A 6197-nucleotide genomic window follows, 5' to 3' on the forward strand; every position below is an offset into this window, starting at 1 on the left:
GTGCGAAATGTCCAATTCTTAGATTATTCGCAATTCGGCCGTGGAAGATTCGAGAACAATTCACAAACATCCAAATTCCGATTATTGAATTATCCAAGGTAAAGCGTAAGAAAAACCGTAAGCGCGGTCTTCGGGATGCAATGAGGAATGGACCCAGAGTAAATATCATGTTCAACTCATGCCGCTATACAAAAAACACATATACCTGACTGCGGACGACAGCAGAATGACATACAGAATGGGGACTTGAGTGTTTTATTTTCTGTTTTTAACTGTTAACTTGATCGTGAAAAAGTAGTTTGGTTTAGCCTGAGAGGATTTTTGAACAATTTTGGAACTAATGTACAAAACATTAAGGGGGGGTGGGGGGGGTGCATCAATAATCGATTTATAATCGAATCGGAGCCTGTGAATCGTAATCGAATCGTTAGGTGTCCCAAGGTTCCCACCTCTAGTAAGACGTCATTAGACGCCATTAGACGTCTCAGTAGAGGCAAACTGCAAAATGCTGAAGACCCCGAAACACAGTTTCAACAAAAAAATTAACTTGACTTTATTTATTAACTTTAAAATGAACCTGAATATGTATAACAACAAGTTGAAAATGAGCGTTTTTTTGTTTCCCATCATTCTTTAAGGGAATTCTAAATCAGGCTGCTTAGGACAGCTATACTTTTCGCTAAGATCGTCATCCATTGAATATGGTACACCCGCCGGTGTCGTACCAAGGTAGTTACCCCCATCAAAAATTGTATCCCCCGGGCGGAGCCACTGCGCTGCACTGATTTGCTTGATTTCTGTGTTTTGGTGATGTAGTTATCTATGAGGTTTTAAGATATGGCCCATCCATTAAAAAAAAACATTTTTTTCCTGTCATTTAACATACGGTAACATACGTATTGAATGTAAAAAAAAAAGGCAATGTTTCACTGTTAACTGTTATTACTGTAATTCAAGTCCTGCATGGAGTGTCTCCAGTTTAAAATAAACGTTGCTGTCCAAAATGTATAACTTGGTTCTTTTCTGTCTTCAATTAATTGTTTAAGTCGACATAACTCATAACTAATCTGTGTGTGTGTGCTCCCGCGGCCAGGGGACACAAATTTTGACGGTGGTAACTACATTGGCAAGACACCGTGGTGGCTCTGTTGTACAATTAGCGTCTTTAGTGGGGCAAATTGAAACTCCACTCATCATTTTGACGGTGGTCTCTAGCGTTTCATGGTCCACATTTTCAATCGTTGGTTCTTTCTCAGTATTTGTTGTCGCTTTTGAAAGCTTAAGTTTGAAAAAAGGACGTATATCCATCTTGCTAGTTCGGTCCTTGGCTAGTTGTAGCTATGCAAAGCATATGACCGTCTAAGGTGCTAGTCACATGATCTGTTCTAAAAATAATTTTGTCCCATTATATAAATCACTTTTGTTCATTTCATTCATTTTTGTTGTTTATTTTATTGCTTAACAACTTTTATAGACAATATTTTACCGGAAAATTCTTAATTTGAAAATCATACATAGGAAAGTCAATTACATGCAATGACACTTTTTGGCCACCAGTGGGGGCCTGCCCCCCCTTAAACTCCGCTTATGATTAAAAGTATAAATAAAACTAGGCATACTGTTGTTTTGGAGTATAAAATTATGAAAATATACTTCAGGAATAATAGCCGTCTCGTTCTTGATGAATTCTTGGGCTTTCGCGATGAGTTCAGTAATTTTAGAATGGTTTTTGATATACTGTACTGTACTGTACTGTACTTTCACAAGACCCAGCCTGATATATGTTTCTATATCTGTGCCAGTCAGGTATCTCAAGTACTGCCCGCAACCTGCTCAACTAGTTTCAAACACGGTACGTGCAAATCTGCCGTCACAGAATAGATACGTTCGTAATGTAAAATATGCATTTGAGCAGCTCCTCTGACAAAACGCAATTTAGAATATTGACGATTTTGCCCGCCGTCCCAATCTCATCCCATGTAATTTCAAGTCAAGTATTCGTCATTCAAAGCAGCTTTAGCCTTCATTTGCAAAACTAATGAAAACAAAACAAAAAGGACACACCACACTAAGGGTGAGAGCTAAATTAGCATGTTTAAAAAGATAGTTACAACTGAATTTCAACTTACCTTCGGTGTCTTGTCTCTCTCGCTTGGTTAAACAAGACATTTCCGAGTTTTTCAAATGTTCTTAGTTTAATATCCTCGTCGCCGATGAGGTTTCGTGTCTGGCGAAATTCGATAGGGTAGCAGAAATTTTGGACGTTTTTAGCAAGGCTGCCTGCGACTTCTCGGAAGGACCTGTTGCTGACAGCTCGTTGAGTATGTCACACCAACATGGCTGACGACGACGACCACGTCTGGGCTGCCAGGCCCGCTGTTGCAGACAGAGTGGCCGCTACGCAGCGCTGTTCGCCCCTGTCGCAACCCAAAGTGAGTTGCTAACTTGCTACAACCCCCGTTCTGTCCGACTCTGCCAAGGTTTGTGGGAGGAAGGACCGCCCTGGGAGAGACCAGGCACGAGGAGGAAAATAGTGCAACGTAAACCAAAGGGAATAATGAATGATGGGTGTAGTGATGTTCGCGCGAGACAGGGCAAGACAAACGTTTTCAGAAAGTTATACATTTCATTATTATCACATATAATAAAAGATACTATTTACTGCGCCCTTCATTTAGCAAGGCAGGTTAAACCTAACGATAAAAACAAGTTATTCAACTTCTGAGAAAGGAGAACTGTCCTTTTCGTGGGTTACGGAATTGTACGTTGACATCGCCGCCATATTGGATGTGGCGCAATATTTCAAGATGATTAACTTTGTTTAATTACCCCATGATAAAGGCTGTGTTTCTATTTGGAGATAACAGTACAATAATAATATACAATATTTGGGGGCTGCATACAAACTAGGGGATAGCGGAAAATATTTTATTAAATTTTATTTGTAATGACGTACCGCAAGCAACACGTCACATCCGTTCATTGATATTCATGACGTTAGCTACTGTTGGTAAGGGGGGACACGGAACCGTTTGTCCCTAATAGGTAATGAATGGAAATTGTGTACAAAGAAGATGTTTACAGAGCTAAACCTACCAATTCACTCCGAAAATTATGTCCCTGGTGCCAAATTCACTGGCAAAGATGTGGAAGAACATAAAAATGTTCAGTTAAAGAGATGGCTTGAGTGTCGAGGGCTGAAAAAGATTAAAAAAAAAACGAGCCGATCCTAAGCATAGCCTTAGCTTTTTTATCGATACTTTCAACAAGCTATCCTTTACCACCAGCCCTGTCTTTCTTATATATTATATCCTCTGCTTGTCATACGTCTCTGACCGTTCTTGGGGGTAATTTAGTTAGTTTTGTGTAGCGATCGCAAATGCTAGTCAGTGACAGCCAACGAACACTTTGAATTTTTTCATTGATAACAAATCTTAATTGTATAATTTATTTACACTTCCCCCTTACTAAAGTTATTTCTTTTCAGGTCATTCATTGTCGGACAGAAGCAGCACGGCACAAGGTCACGCTAAAGAATAAGTTAAAAATATCAAAATGGCTTACCTCTTTGTCCTCTGAAAGACCGTACCAACCCAACAAAATATTTACTGCATATGAAATGCGAATGGCTTCACCCTGGCTTCACCTAGCTGGCGTTAAAACGTCCGCGCAAGTTGATTAATTCTTCACATTTTTTCCTCCGAGTTTTGGTTTCGGGAAACGTATGAAGAAACATCCTTCATATGTCGTAATGTCTAGAGTCGTTTCTACATGTTCCAAAAAAGCAATGTGTGATCGGCATGTTCGTTTTTGAAAGATTACCGGAGAAAAGTAGCAGAATTAATATTGTTTCTATGGGAAGGGGGGTCTATAATGTCCCTCTATTGCTTTACTTCCGCTTTACGATGCGACGTCACGGTCTAAAAATAGCATGTGCGGTACGCCATTATGCCTGCACGATATATCGTTTAAATATCGCCATCACAATGTGCGCATGTGCAATAGTCCTAATGCAGGATGTACGATTTTATAATTATTATTATTAATAGCTATTATACAATACAATGTAATTACAGTACATGATTGAAGCACCTTAAATCTAAAATGCAACAATAAAAAATTTACATGAACTAAGATAACATTTTTATCAAGATGAAAATGATAAATTATTGAAATAAACAAAAAAAATTAAGAATACAAGGATAAAGGAAGAGAAAAATAAGGGGGAAAACAATCTAATCAGCTGCCCAATCTGCTGATTGCAATACAGTATCTTCCCAAACTGAACTATTCAAGTCATCAGGTGAAAATTCTACTTGTTTTGATATTGCAATATACATCGCAATATATCGCAAACCCCCAAAAAGTTGCAATGTCAGTTTTTTCCATTATCGTTCACCCCTAATTTATATTACTTTTGTTCAATATTTTAAAATATTTTTGTAACTTGTTTTGAGCATTCTCTGTCTTTTGATTTTGTTTCTGCGGTCAAATGATGTTTTGAAACATTTTCTGGATGGTGAATTATCTCAAAACTGTGTATTTTCATCTTTAAAAACAGGGGTGGGGGGGTCTGGAAAATCGTAAATCAAATTTTTGGTCGAAAAAAACATCGGCCACCCATGAATTGAAATGTACACCTTTCGGAGTTTTAATTTCAACTAAGGTACTCCTGTTGTTATACAGTTTTTATGTTTAAATTTTATTATTTGAAATGATCATTTTTCATATTTGGTTTGGACTTAAACTGAACATTTGCTTTCACTTTGTAAGGAATATACCCGGATATATATCATATTTAGCCTAAATATATCTGGATATGACTTTTGCTCCAAAATGCCCAGCACTATATACTGTACATGGTTGTCACTTAATTAAGTTAAAGCCATTGACTTGCATTAACAGATAATAAAAGTGAAATAACTTCCCTTGTGGAAGTTGTGGATGAATTAAGTAGTCCTGTACTTGTCGGTGTATCTAGTTGACAGGGCATGTCCAAGGTTGAAAGTGAGCGGGAACGGTCAGGAACGCAGTTCCGGTATAAGATTCAGGGCTGGAACGCTGTTCCGGTATACGGTGCTTTGAGTCTGAAAATATGACGGCAACTGTCAAAACGCTATGTAAAAAAAGACAAATACAAAGCTGCCACACATGCATTTCATCTCCAAGAAGAAAATAATCTACCAACATAAAATTTACATACAGAAGTGTTAACAACAAGCATAATAAAGTGCTGTGTAGGGTAATCCGTTTCCACCGATATTTATTATTTATTTTATTCTACGGACGGCATGGAGGTTTCCCCAGCTGTTGCAGTTATCTGAGTCTGACGAATCCACGCAGCAAAACAAAACGCCTGGACTCATTTATCCGTTCAATTGGCTGACATACTGACATGTGATCACCAGAGATAGTTAGCGCTGATTGGTTCAGATGTGCAATTTTTCTGAAACAGCAAAAAAAAAAAAAAAAAAAAAAGGGCAATGCAACAGAAAATGGATCAAATCTTTAAGAGCAAGCAAAGAGCTAAGGTGGCTTATTTATCATATTTTGTTTTATTTGCTCTGATGGGGAGGTTCAGAACATCTTAGTTGTCAAGGTGCACTTTGGATTTATATTTGTTAATTTGTGTTAGGCTACCTATTCATTTCCTTACGATTTAAAAAAGTAAATGTTTGTGCAATCATTCAAAGTATATTCCATTTCACTCTGCATAATATAAGTCATTTGTACTTATTTTTTCTGAATGTATGTTACTTATATCTTTATTATTAAAAAACACAAAAAAGTAAATGTTTACATTTTCTTCCATTTAAATATACATCTTATGTTCTTAAGTAGTTAAAATTGAGATTTGGCATGTAGTATGTGAGGAAATGAGGGGAAAATAGAAATTAGGAGATGGAGGATGGGGTTATAGCTGTTTTTGTTAACTTTTATTTTGCAAATCATTGAAAAAAATACAATTTTGAATGAAAATCAGTGTTTGTATGTGTTATAGAAATAACTGACCAAAACAGTTTTCTTTGCATTTCAGTAGTTTTTACACCCCCCCAACCAAAAAAGTTTTCATTGTATTTCATTAGTTTTGACCCCCCCCCCCCCCCCCCCAAAAAAAAAAACATAAATAAATAAATAAAATTTCTGGCTCCGTGGTGACCTTCACTTCGGGGAGTTCCGGCAACAAATTCTAACCA

At 37.4% G+C, this 6197-nt stretch overlaps 1 protein-coding gene across 2 annotated transcripts in view; it reads right to left on the reverse strand.

Annotated features, from left to right (window-relative positions):
- itsn2b (intersectin 2b) overlaps window positions 1-2559 on the reverse strand; it is a 61343-nt gene extending 58784 nt beyond the window's left edge. Inside the window, exon 1 of one of the 2 annotated variants that reach the window (XM_057833119.1) lies at window positions 2130-2559. The gene's annotated coding sequence lies outside the window, so the exon portion shown is untranslated. The remainder of the gene's footprint in view (window positions 1-2129) is intronic. The other variant, XM_057833110.1, reaches the window with a different exon arrangement.
- Between the last annotated feature and the right edge of the window lie 3638 nt (window positions 2560-6197).

The sequence above is a fragment of the Corythoichthys intestinalis genome, chromosome 1 (assembly GCF_030265065.1).
Source record: "Corythoichthys intestinalis isolate RoL2023-P3 chromosome 1, ASM3026506v1, whole genome shotgun sequence".
Classification (NCBI taxonomy): Eukaryota; Metazoa; Chordata; class Actinopteri; order Syngnathiformes; family Syngnathidae; genus Corythoichthys; species Corythoichthys intestinalis.